This window comes from Lagopus leucura, unplaced genomic scaffold (assembly GCF_019238085.1).
Source record: "Lagopus leucura isolate 7727_CA_CO unplaced genomic scaffold, USGS_WTPT01 Super-Scaffold_73, whole genome shotgun sequence".
Classification (NCBI taxonomy): domain Eukaryota; kingdom Metazoa; phylum Chordata; class Aves; order Galliformes; family Phasianidae; genus Lagopus; species Lagopus leucura.
Genome location: NW_024962252.1, coordinates 73557512 through 73569426, shown reverse-complemented (window position 1 = coordinate 73569426; position 11915 = coordinate 73557512). Strand labels below are relative to the sequence as shown.

The 11915-nt window shown below is 47.0% G+C and overlaps 1 long non-coding RNA gene across 1 annotated transcript; it reads left to right on the top strand.

Annotated features, from left to right (window-relative positions):
• The first annotated feature begins 372 nt into the window (after window positions 1-372).
• LOC122174863 lies at window positions 373-4364 on the top strand. Its single transcript, XR_006177241.1, has 5 exons — window positions 373-405; window positions 1152-1235; window positions 1744-1876; window positions 3208-3351; window positions 3964-4364. It is a non-coding gene; the product is annotated as an uncharacterized LOC122174863 (long non-coding RNA).
• Window positions 4365-11915: the final 7551 nt, after the last annotated feature.

Genomic DNA, 11915 nt, shown 5'->3' with positions numbered 1-11915 from the left:
CTAAGCTCAAAGCTAATAGACAACTTGCTCTCAGATACGTGAGACCAAAACTTTATTTCAGACATTTTACATAGAAACAACCTTTGCTTCCCTGCCTCCCCTACCCCACAGCAAGCTTTGAAGAGCAGCCATGCAGAACTGCTCCTTTTATTCATCACTGGCAAAAACAGATATCTAATTGAAGTGACTGTAGTGGAAATGCTAAGTCATGGTCTGGAGCAATGATTGAGCACCTGGTGAGAAGGCAGGGCCAACCCAGGGGAGCTCAGGTGCATGCAATGAACCTGAGTGACTGGAAGGGTGGAGTCAGGATCCACCCCTTCCCAGACCTCATTTAAGTGTTGGCAGTGGAGATAGGAAGGCATCTCTTGATGGTGGTCTGTACCTACCTGATGCCTTCCAAAGGTAAGCAAAATTTTTTTTTTTTTTTTTTTTTCCTATATTTTTGTGGCTGCTGCACTTGGGCTTATTCTCATTTGTTGTAGCTAAAGACAAACCTTGCTATCATTGTAGTACTTTCCATCCCATTATAGAATTACAGTGACTATATTGAAGAAAAAGAAATATAAAAACAGTGCTTTGTAGTTGAGAATTTGCTCTAACAAATACTGTTATTGTGTTCTTTGTGTCTGTTATAGTTTCCATGGAAATAAATTGGAGGCATTACTTTCAGAGCAACCTACATATATGTGTGTATATACAACTGTGTATGTGTGAATATATGCCTTATAAGTATTTGTAAATATGAAACAGTGGGGATATAAGAAAAAAAAAAAAATAAATCTCTGTAGGCTGCTGGATTGTTCTGTGTTGGCCAATTGAAATTTAAAGGGAAAGAGCATAAGCACACACATGGGCTGCAAATAGGCCTGGTCCCTATCTATGCACCTGGCACTGAGAGCCAGCTGCTCCAAACCAAGTGCTGGAAATCACAAAGCAAAACTAAACTAGGACCAGCTCAGGGAAGGTTATTATCTGTTGTCCTAGGACTGCATATACAAAAGCAGAGTGCTGTGCTGCCTGAGTATCCGGTATGAGCACAGGGATAGCCAATGGAGCTGGGTGTTGCAGAGGAACTGCCCTGGGTGCTGTCTTGTTATAAGAACGCTGCTATTTTTTCATTAAGAGGTCTGTGCATGCTAATTCTGCAGGTAGATCTTACAGTCTGTTGTCTTATGGACTTCTGGAGGACTCAGGCTAATGTTGCACTCTACCAACTGGCTCAGCAGTTGTCAGTAAGTCATAGATGTTTGCTATCTGCTTTTGGGGTCCTTCCTCAAAATTGTTTCCCTTATTCCTTAGTTTTGCTCTGTTCAGAACAGAGGCAGCAGGCCCAATGCAATAATACCAACACCTGCAAATGCTGGTAGAGACCCTCTAGCTGGGCTTTATAGCATTGTTGTACCTTCTAGACTCTCTGTAGCAGCAGCAGTGGATCACCTGGTTTGTTCTTCATGCTTCTGTTAACCCATCCCCAACAAGCCAGTGATTGACAGCAGTTAGACCTGCCTAGAAAGAAAACCGTCCTGCCCCTACCTCAAGCTGAACTTGTCTGCAAGAGCAGACAGGGATGTAAGCTCTATTCTTAACAACAGGGTGGAAGAGACCAGAGCACAGCCTGGATGTAACTCTGGGAAGGAAAGTGACTGGGCCCACGGGTCACATGGGTGAAAGTCCTTCTGGCTGCAACATCAGCCAGAGCAAAGCTGACATAGCCCTGAATCTCCTCATTTCTGTGTATAGGCTGATCTGCAAATGGGCTCTGGCAGGAAGAGCCCCCTGAGGGGTACTATCACACCGATGCCCAGATGTGTTATGAAGATTGTTTTTGCAGCTTTCTCTCAAGCATCTGATAGCAGCCACTGTCAAGGTTGAGGTAAGGGCCTAAAGGGACATTCATTTGGTCTGCTACAGCATTTCCTGTGTTTACAGTGGCCTTCTTTTCTCCCATTCTTCATGCGTATGTATGTATGTATGTATGTATGTCTCTTGGCTTCACGACTCCCATGTGTTCCCAAGCAGTGACTGTGTCTTTGTGTGCTGGGCAGGGCTGAGCAGACCGATGCCATTACTGCCATACAAATGGTAGTGCCCTGCCCTGTGCTCCTCCTCCTGGCACAGCCCTCCCCATCCCACAGCTGCCCCATGCCAAGCTCACCAGCCCCATGCAGAAGATGGCAGCTGTTCCACTTGTCCCTGCAGGACTGTGCAGGCTTTCCTACATCCCCCTGCTGACTTGTGCCTATGTCTTCCAATGCCTGCAGCTCCTTTTTACCCACAGCATCTTCCTCTCTGATTTAATTCCCCAGCAGCACAGCTTCCCACGCAAGGTCCAAGCTGTCTCTTCTTACATGCCAGGGCAGTGGCATCACATTGCCCCACCACAGTCCTTGGTGGCTCTGGCCAAATGCTACTGCAACACTGCTTTGTGTTCTCCAGCTACTTGTACTAAATGCTGCAGATCAGAAAACAACCGAAATGTGAGGTCCTAAATTCTCCAGTGGATTGCCAAAATACCGTTGGCTGGAAATCTACTCAACGTGGTCTGAGGGTCACTCTGTGAGCTGATTTCCTGTTCCCCTTTTGCTGGGAGTGCTTGGTCTCCTCATTACGGTCACTCTTCCCGCACAGCCCCCCTTCACCTGGCAGCAGTTCATTCTCTAAGAGTTATCATTTATTTCAAAGACAAGGCACTAAACAGATGATGCCTGCCTTTGACAGTGGGCTCAGGATTTCAGTTTTTGCTATGAAACGTTCAGTATGCTCAATAGCTGCCTGTCTGCTCAGCAGCACCTCAGGGCCTCCTTGGCTCAGGGATTCTCTGACCTATCCCACCTCCCCCTGGGCTTTGGAGGTCAGGGTGGCTTACAGGGAGTGAGGAATAAAGCATCCAGATCCCTGCAGGGGAATGCTGAGCCCAGAATATTGTGCAAAGTGTGACCTCCCTCATCACCCCCACCCAGACAAGGCCTATGGGGCTTGGAGGAAGCTTTCTCCTGCTTCAGCTGCATCTACCTGGGAAAGTCTTAGCCAGCCACGTACCTCCTCTTATGACACATTAAGGGGTGGGGAGACTCAGAGTCATAGAACTGTTGAGGCTGGAAATGACTAAGATAGTCTAGTCCAACTGTCAACCCATCAACACCGTGCTTACTAACCATGTCCCTCAGTGCCACATCTAACTATTCTTCTCTTGAAAACCTCCAGAAGCTTTCCTGGAAGCTGTGCTGCTGAACTGAGTGCTTGCAAACCCTCACCAGACAGCTGACAGAGCATAGATGGTAACTGTCCTCCTGGCTCCTACACATCTCTATGAGCCACACAGAACTCAGTTGTCAGATAACTTCCCAGGTAAGTAGCAACAGGATGAGAAGCAATGGCTTTAAGTTGTGCCAGGGGAGGTTCAGGTTGGATATGAGGAGAAATTTCATCTCAGAAAGTGGTGATGCAGTCACCGTCCCTGGAGGCGTTCAAGAGCCATGTGGATGTGGCACTGAGGGACATGGTCATGTGGGGATAGACCAGATGATCTTAGAGGTGTTTTCCAACCTTAATGATTCTATGATTTACAAGATAGACAAGATGGAGAGGGGCCTGGATAACATGACACAAGCTGGTGGTTCAGCTCTTCCTCTGGTACAGGTGCACAAAGCCTCTGCAAAGCTGTCAGTGCAGAGAGTTCTCAGGATTTATGGCCCCTTCCTTCCCTACCAGCTGTCACGGCTTAGCTTTCCCTTGTCCCTGGGCATCAAAAGCACAGACACTGAGGTTGCCCCACACTTGAGCTGAAGGAGCAGACCTAAGTTACTCCAAGCAAAGCGTCAGGACTGGAAGGAGATCAGAAGAAGAGAGCCCATGCAGCTGGGCTGTGCAATAACAACATTAGGCTGTCATACCAGCTGTTTCATTACACGTTCAATGCATTTACCAAGCCTGCTTACTGATTTTCATTTCTCCAACTAGGCAAAAAGAGGCAAGAAGAGGTGAGCAGCAGCAGCAGAGCTGCTGGTGTGTGAGGGGAGCAGGAGAGCTCCTGCACAGGAGTGACCACTCGTGTGAGAAAGAGAGAAAAGGATAAAGCACATCCATTTGGCTGGGAAAAAGAGGGGATCCTGCTGGCTTGAGAAAACTGCCCCCCTAAGCTGGATGAGTGAACACCTAGAAAAAAATGTCAGCTTACTGATCATAATAGGGGCTGAAATTTATTATGTGCTGCATAGCCTAACGGTGTCTGTTAAATCTGCAGACAAAGCACTTGCTGAGATTGTGGGAAATCTACACAATCACCTATCCTGGGGGTCACTGGCGATGATAGAGCATTTCTGTTTTTATAAAGAGAACGTGAAAGAAAATGAACATTTCTGAATACGTGGCTGGAATAGAGAAATGTCCAGAGATTTCCCAGGGTGTAGGGAATATAAATGATGCATGAAGGAACGGGGTTCTCTGTGTTCAGGGAAATAAAACAACCCCCAGCCAATGATTATAGTGCAAGGCTGATTTGACCCCACACCTGCTTTAAAAATGGGGATATTACTGGAAACGTAGTACGGAGGATGCCAAGATTTGTGACAGTATTGTATGATTCACACAACACATTAACCAAGATTATCACAAAAAGCATAGCGTGGACAACTGTCACAAACATAGAGCTCTCCTAGCAGGAAATGATGTTGCAATGGAAGCGCTGTCAGTTCTTGCAGGAACAGCTAGGGTCTGTGTCCAGGTAAGTACAGCAAGGATGAGGTGATGGAAGCAATTGGCTCTGATTACAGATCTATGGACTCTGCAGTCAAGCATCAGCCCAGACACGTGGCAGCTCCTCATGGCAGCAGTCTGGTGATAGGAAAGGAAACACTCCTGGCTTCTCACTACTGAAACCCCAAGCCTGACGGTGAGGCTGGGAGAAAACAGGTGGCTTCTCCAACTGGCAGCTGGGCTCAATGAATAGGAATGAAGCAGTCAGGCCATCCTCCTGTGGAGATGACTGGACCTAGGAGGTGCCAAGCAAAAAGAAGCTGGAGTGGGTACTGCTGGGATGGATGAGATAATGTCTGTGCACTGATGACTGCCCTTGTCTGTCTGTGTTTGAAAATAACAGTTAAGCACACATCTAGGTTGCCCAGTACACAGTGCCAGAGCATGGCACTCAGCAATGCTGAGTATCTATGGGAAGATACCAGCCAGGAGTTTAGTGTGACGGCCAGAGACTGGTGCATAAATGGAGGAAGAACATTACTGGGGTCTGGGTTATCAACAGAGTTCCCAGGCAGGCCGCACTGCAACCTGTGCATTACCTGATTCACACCAGCCCATCTGCCAAGGCTGTGCTAGATATTTCCAAGACATACATTCCTTGCTGCTGCTGGGTAGCAGGAAGCTGCCTGAGCTCCAGCAGCATGAGGAGCTGCAGGAACAGGGATTTCTTAGCATGTTGTCAGTGATAAAAGAGGCAGGCTCCCTCTCCTAGCAGATGACAATAATAACATCAAGGAAAGGATAAGTTCAGTAGGATGCACCCCATAAGGACAGTGCTGGTTGGTGACAACCATCCCTCCTTAGCAAAGGTGCTGTAATGAGCCAGACAGAGATTCAGCTTAGCACGCACATCTTCTGGTTCATTACAGAAAGCAGCAGACACTATTGCTATCAGAGAGAAGCTTCCTTTCTGCCCGCAGCAGACAGTCTCCTTTGGAGACCCTTTCTCCAGGTCCCAGAGTTCTGTTCTCCAGAGAGGAAAGCAGGCAGCATGGCACAGTTCCCACCCACACACCCAAAAACCTCTTCTCCTGAAACTTCCTGAAACAGGATGGCCTCATCCATGCAGTTCCTAGACCCTGCTTTTCCTTGAATTAAGCACAGCTCTAACCCATTGATTCCTGTCCAATAATGCAGAAGAGATAACATCTAGGAGATATTTGGGCTTAAGAAGTCAGAGAGAATGGAAAGTGGGGCCTGGAGCTGACGTTGCTTTTGGAATCCAACCAGCCTTGGGAGTTTTATTCAATTAAAGACACTGTTATTTAATAAGAGGCATTTGCACTCAGGCTGCATACAGACACAGACATATAGCAAAGGGAGAGCAGATGGTCCCTAGCAGTGGCCTTTTTCATGCTGACACTGTGACACCACTTCCACCCCTAGGGACTCAGACGTGCAGCAGGGTCCCTTACTGCTGTGGTGCAGCTGCATCTGCCTGGGATGTGGCATAAGGCAGCCCTGGGGGAAAGCAGGCAGGGAGCAAGAAACATTGACCCTACCTGCACCGGGCAGCCCAGCACAACCATTGCACAGTAAGATCCCTCCAATGAATGGTACTCTTAAGAGGACCTTCAGAGATGCTTTGAAGCTCTCTTTGCTTCCGGTAGAAGCTGGAATCTCTTGAGTCAAAATGGGCATCAGAAATCACCGCTCTGCTTCCCCCAGCTAAGATATTCCACCATTAAGGTGGGAATTGGGCAGAAGGTCTGGATGATGGCTCTTATCTCTAAGATTTGGTCCTCTAACCAGCTGCTAGCTGTGAAAGAGCTGCATGAGTTTGTTTGAGGTCCCCATCAGGGCACATTTTCATGTTCCTGCTGGGCCCAAAACTTTTGTTCTAAGTGGCTTAAATAGCTGGCTTACCTGAAAGGAGCTCAGCTGATGAAAAAGCTTGCAGGAAACTCACACCACTGGGAACACAGCACTAGCACTGATATAGTGGAATAACACAATGACAAATGAATTTTCCTTTATTGTTACCGCTTAGGTTTTGTGATCAAGAACCATATCCTCATTTAGAAAATATAACTTAGGTAACTAATAAGGCAGTACACAGGCATCCAGAGGGATTTTATCCAGAGGCACTTCTTTGTTCAGTGCACATGAACAAAGAAGAACAGCCTGAGGGTTTTCAACTCTTTTGACCTGGAGGAAGAAGGGCATCAGGCCAAAACAAACAAAAAAAACCCATGGTCCCTAATGGTCTAAACCCAGATCTGCCACCTGGCAAGGGGGGCAGCTAATAGGTAGGAGCCATTTGGGAAAACATAAAGTATCTGAGTCCTAGACAAGACTGTTACATAAGTCTCTGCATTATCAGGCTCAGGGCTCATCCCCAGTTTAAAATGGGGCAGATAGCTGGGCTTCTACCTTGGACTTCCATGTCCTGTAAGGCAGAGAGCTTGGCTGCCGTGCAGCCAACCTAGCAGGAAAGCATTTCCATATCAGGCTGTACAGCACAGAAGTCAGCACAAGTCAGACTTTCATTATCTTGCTGTAACTTGGCCTCTGAATTCTGAGCTCCACCAACACCGGTTTTCATATTTTTTTCAACACAGTGTGAAATTTGCTGTTGTTGCTCATGCACCCTTCGTTCCATGCACTGTTTCAAGGCTATCTCCACTCCCAGTCTCATCTCGCAATTCTATGGATTTTAAAACCTTAATGTAGCATCAGAAAGAAGATTTCTTTCTAATTCCCGTGGCTGCTGTGGTATTCACTCCCCATTGTTCCCCGTTGCCCTTGAAAAATTATTCAGGCTCATTGTGAACTCCCAATCTCCGAGCAGACTCCTGAGCTCTCTCTTGGTGTGCGCCTACTTAAAAGCAAAACAAACACCAGTTCACAAAAGCTTTCTGTGTACCTTGCTACCTAGAAAGCAATTCAACCCATTATATCTCCTCCAGTGGTTTTAACACACAGCGTCTCAGGGGTTGGTGCAATGAACGTTAGTCATAAGCTAATCAGAAATGGAGGTGCTTAAATAATTCATTGGCTTCCTTTCTTCCTGGAGAACTTCAGTGCACAGCCCTGTCATGTCATCTATGCAGCGCTACCAGAAGGCAGCTCACTTCACAGAGGGCGTCAGTCAGCTCAAAGACAACAGGGCAATTGCTGTGACAAGCTGCGCTCCAGAAGCCATGGAGCATCCTGCTTAGGGGAGCACTTCTGGATCCTAGAGGAGCAAGAGGAAGGCTTGCTGTACCTCTGCTCCCCCAAATACTTGAATAGCTTTCTGAAATGCAAAAACCCAGAGCAAATATCTTTGGAGAAGTACCAAGCTTAGGACCATCCAGGGTCTGCAAGGTTTCTCTAAAGCTTGAGAAATGGGAAGAGAGGAAGAATTCAGACAGCACACCCCAGGGCTGCACATGGAGCTGCTCTGGAAGCACAACTACAGAGCAGGGAAAAAGGAACTGCAGGCAGCCAGGAGGGCAGCGCTGGGCCCAGCACAGATCCATGTGTGAGCTCTGCCGGCCAACCTAATGACCCCAAATCACAGCATCCCTGCTGCCTGATGAAGGCTGCTTTGTACAGAGAAGGCTGGCTTGCATGACTGCAACGTATCGGCATGCTGCCAAGGGAGTAATTCCTCTGACAGGGCAGGGACTCTGCTGACCTTCTGCAAAGAGTCGCTGTGATACTAAAATTAGAGGCTGAGTTCAAACAGAGTGGGGCTGCCTGTGACTTTGCAAGGGGAAGTCTAATGCTAATGGGTGCTTCTGGGACTATGTAAATGGAGGGAGCCCAGTGCCTCTTCCAGAAAAGGCATCTAATGAATGGTCAGGACACAAGGCAGGGACACAAATGATGCTCTGTGGAGGGGCAGGAGCCCAGCTCACACCAGGAGCCACAGTGATATTACCATGAAGGAGGCAGGCAGCAATCTATGGCCATTTGCTCCCAGCAGGTGGGCAACATTCAAGAAGTGCACAGGTTGGGCTGAGGAGCTGGGATGGAGGCAGGGATGGGACAAGGGCAGTCTCCTAGCAGAAAAGCAAGGCATGCTTTTGGCTCAGCACTTCTTCAGGTCATTAATTCTTCCAGAGAACAGTTGGGCTGAGTAAGAGAACTGAACTGCAAGATAGATTTACTGCTACTCTCTGGGTAGGGAAATGCACAGACTCCTGTAACCCACATCTACACAAGCCCACTTCTCTGGCTCCTCTGGCTCAGGGCGCATCACTCAACCAGCATCCCACAGATGGAACATTTGCCACCTCTCTCTACTCCCCTCTTGCAAAAAAATGAGTGCAAGCAGAAACATACTTACAGCAAAGAAGCGTTTGTTCAGCACCCTGAAAATAGCAAGGAAAGGCCTCCAAGACTAATACCAGAAAAGAAGCTCCTTATGGCATGGATCACAAGACTGCATTTCTGTATATACTGCTTTGTATAACCACGTGTCATCAAGCTTTGCCTAGTTATCTTCACCATTAGCAGGATAATTCCTTGTGGCAAGGAGTCCCACAGCTTAGCATGTGCTGTGCAATCATTACAGCTTGGTTTGCAGTATTGCATTGCCTGGAGGAGCTGAACTTGCTTTGATTCACACTGTGAATTCTCCTTGCTCTCAAGAAGCTGGGAATAAGGGAGGCTGTGAGACATCCATTAGTCCACAAACCTTGTTGGGCATTCCATTTAATCCCCTCAGATCCATTTCCTTTCCAGTGCATGCAGAGCACAGACAGCAAAGGATTTTTGCAGGCCTGTAAATTTGTCTCTCCTTACCTGAGGGTGCTACGTGCAGCTAGATAAAAGCCTCCACTCTAAACACCTCACTCTCAGCTAATCACTCAAGACAGACAGTATTGCCCCCAGTCCAGCTGGTAAAAAGCACCTTTCAGGTTTTAGGCATCTGTGGACTCCTCTGTAAATAACTCCTCCCCTTTCATGCCTGAGCACAGTCCCCAGCTTTTCCTACAAAGGAGCCATGTACATCTCTTTCCCAATACCAGCACATAGGTGGAGAAGCTGGGCAACCCCATCCCTACCTGCTAACAGTTGAATTTGAGGCATCACCCAAGTTGGAAGGGACCCATAAGGATCATCAAGTCCAGCTCTTTAAAGGAAGCACTCACTCTCCCTCGCCCATCCCAGCAGCAGAACAAACCCTCCTTACCTCCTCATTACAGCAGTCTCTCAGGATTCCTGTTTCCTCTCTGCCACATGTCAAAACCAGATTCATATTTCAATATCCACACAACCTTTAATGGATCATGGTTAAGAAAAAAAATAAATCAATATGCTTTCCCTCATTTCCTCACATCCATCTGCTTAATGGTGGAAATAACTGCTGCCCAAGACCTTGAAATTCAGTGGGTCTTTTTCGCTTCACATAGATGCACTTGACCATGACTATAAAAAAAAACACATACGTAAAACAGTTTCAAAATGAAACCGGTCCTTTCTGTTTTTCAAAGGGAAAAATGAATGGTCTAAGTATCTGGTAGAGCAAGAGAGGGGAGCTTAATTGGAGGTAAATCCAGGAGGATCATACAAGGGTTTTCCCTAGAAGCCATCAAAAAATCAACCCGCAGCTCCCCAGGGATTTCAGAAGAGTACCACAAGCTCAGCAGTGCAGAGCAGTTCACCATTTGCCTCCCCTTTTCCCACCCATCTCAGTGATGGGTGAGTGAAGAAATGTTCTTCCCCTTTTATTCAGTAGCATAGGAGAGAAGTGTTCACAGAGATGGAAAAGAAGATAGTTTCATAGCCCTGTCACTTTCTTACTTGTTATCATCCACAACTTAATGGCTAGGATGGTGATAGAGATCCCTTTTCCCCTTTGCAAAGTTACAGCTCAGTGCCAGTAACTGTCAAGAGTAAAGATATGAGAGCAAACCAAAGGCCAAGAACATTTGTCATTACACTGTGCTTTGCTGGAAAGGGCTTATATTAAACTGAGGGGATCTGGGATGGGATAGGGTACTGGCAGATCATGTGTAGAGATAGAAGCAAGTTCCCAAACATATGGAAGATTCAAGGGAAACCCATAGAGGGCAAATACTTGGCCAACACACTGGGCCACGTAGCAGAAGGTACAGCAGACAATACAAAAACAGCAGCCAGGACAATGCCAGCGCTGTGTGCTCCTGTATTCCCACAGCATCTGCACTTTCCATGCCTTATCTTCATCACCCACAGAGTGCCCTCTCTTACCATCCCCTTCATAGGCCAAGAAACGCTTTATTTATCCAGGGCCAATTGATGCACTCATCCTCTTGAATTTAGTTTCACTCTATTCCCTTGTGCTTCAGATTCCCATTAACAGAGGTTTGAGACAGAATACCAGCTCTTACAGCCCTCTACTAAGCTGTTTACTGCAGCATCTCTCTGAAGAGAGAAAAAATGTAGCCTTGGTGTCAACTCCCATTTTAACTGTACAATCAGTTAGCAGCCCATTACCATAATAAGGAGATTAAAAATGCTGAGAAATACACCACTAGCTTGTGACTGGAAACTTCACTGCTGCCTTCCTGAGGCCCCCCTGTCATTTTCCTACAAGCGGTGGACACAAGGAAGCAGGCGATTCCTCATCCCACAGACTCTCAGAGGAATTGAATCAGGCCAGGTGTATAATCAATGGATATTAAGGTGTTATAATCACAAAAAGAACAAGAGAGTTAGGCAAAGTAGACTAAGATAATAAGACAGAATAAATGGAAGGCTTACCCTTATGCTGGGCTCACCTACAAAAAACACCAGAAGAAGTGATCTCCAGATGAGATCCTTCCCCACTGGTAGCCAGCTCTTAAATAGGTCTAGGAGGGGTGCAGCCAGGTTCCACCCCTTCCGGCAGCACAGTGAATTGCCTTCACCTGTGCTCCTCTGGCTGACTCATGGCTCACCTCAGGTGATCAATCAGAGGTTCAGGCTGTGACTCAATAGTTCCCATACACCAGGTCACTTGTTAGTCACCTGCACCAAAGCTAAATGCCTCACTAAATGGAAAGCAATGGCTGCAGAGACTCCAAATTTATTCACAGGGCACCATCAAAAAACCTTTTGCCACTACAGTGAAGCCTAAGCGTTCTACAAAAGCAATTATTTAACCATCAGAATGCTACTGTTCTATGTGAGATCAGCAAAAGCTGGGTTTGACTTCTCCCCTCAAGCTCTGGTTTGTTTTCTGATCAGCTGATCAACTCGGG